Here is a 1,862-nt window from a genome sequence, read left to right as displayed (position 1 = left end):
TACTGCTTTACAACCTTCTTAACCAGTGGTGCTCAAATTGGGGTTCTTGGGGGCTTCCCTGGTGGCACAGCGGTTAAGAATCTGCCTGCCCATGCAGGGGACACGGGTTCGAGCCCTGGTCCAGGAAGATCCCACATGCCGCGGAGCAATTAAGCCCGTAAGGCCACAACTAAAGGAAGCCCACGCGCAGCAACGAAGACCCAACGCAGCCATAAATAAATAAATAAATTTATTTATTTTTTAAAAATGGAGTTCTTGGATCACCAGCAGCACCATCACCTGGGAACTTGTTAGAAATTGAAATTCTCAGGCTCCTCCTCCAGATCTACTGAATCAGAATATCTGGGGATGGAGCCAGCAATCTGTTTTAATGTGCCCTCCAGGTGATTTTGATGCACATGAAAGTCTGAAGACCAGTGCTCTAAACAAGTGGTAGTTAATCCTGGGATCTATGGTTGGACTTGAGGAAGACCGAAAAACCCTTGTAATTGTATCTAAAACCAAGTGTATGTCCATATATATTTTCCCGAATGGATAGTTTTTATTCCTTTTATTCTTAAATGGGTTCAATGACCCTAAATTTGGGACTGTTTCTTGCTTTCCACTACTACCACCACCTACCCTTCGAACCAGTCCCTTTGCCTCTAGTTTCCACCCTTTTCAATATATCTCCATGTTGCAGTGACAACAATCATGCTAGGAATCTTGACATAGTCACTCTCTTGCTCAAACGTCTTCAACAGCTCCCAACAATTTGTCATAAAGTAACCTCTTAGCATGACAAACAGCATCTTTCATCAAGGCTTATTCTTTTGTGTGTTATCTCTAGTCATTCTCAGCCTTTGGTCTAGCAATACTAAACTTTGTATATTCTGGACGTCACTTGGGCTCTCATACCTTTCTGCTTTTGCATATTCTTCAAGCTCAGTCTGGAATGCCCTTCACTACTCCTCCCTCCCTCCTTGTCTGGCTAATTCCTATTTGTTCAAGATTCAGTGCAAGCAACATCTCTCCTGGGAAGACTTCCACTGGCACTAAGTTTAAGTGGCCTTCCTATATGCTCCCAATTCTCCCTGTGCTTATCCCTCTGGTAGTAGTTCTAAACATTTTGGTCTTAGGACCCTTTTACTCTTTACTCTTAAAAATTATCAAGCCGCCTGGAGGGGTGGGATAGGGAGGGTGGGAGGGAGGGAGATGCAAGAGGGAAGAGATATGGGAACATACGTATATGTATAACTGATTCACTTTGTTATAAAGCAGAAACTAACACACCATTGTAAAGCAATTATACCCCAATAAAGATGTTAAAAAAAATTATCAAGGACCCTAAGAGATTTATGGGATATCTATCTATATTTATCATATTGGAAATTAAATCTGGGACTTCCCTGGTGGTGCAGTGGTTAAGAATCCCCCTGCCTATGCGGGGGACATGGGTTTGAGCCCTGGTCCAGGAAGATCCCACATGCTGCAGAGCAGCTAAGCCTGTGTGCCACGACTACTGAAGCCCGTGCACCTAGAGCCTGTGCTCTGCAACAACGAAAGCCACCACAATGAGAAGCCCTTGCACTGCAAGGAAGAGCAGCCCCCGCTTGCTGCAACTAGAGAAAGCCCGTGTGCAGCGACAAAGACTCAACACAATAAATAAATATATCAAAAAAGAAATTAAATCTGTGAACTTTAAGATTTAAAAAACCCATGTAAAAATAATTATGAACCTGTTATGTACTTATATAAATGATGCATTTTTTCAGCCTGCTCCCAATGGCTATGGGGGGTAAATGATGTATTTTTATGATAAAGTGATATTTCCCAAAAAAGAATCTTGAGAAGAGTGGTATTGCGTTACATTTTTCAAAGCT

Source organism: Delphinus delphis, chromosome 3, assembly GCF_949987515.2.
Source record: "Delphinus delphis chromosome 3, mDelDel1.2, whole genome shotgun sequence".
NCBI lineage: Eukaryota > Metazoa > Chordata > Mammalia > Artiodactyla > Delphinidae > Delphinus > Delphinus delphis.
The sequence above is the reverse complement of the archived record's forward strand: the minus strand, read 5'-3'. Positions refer to the sequence as shown.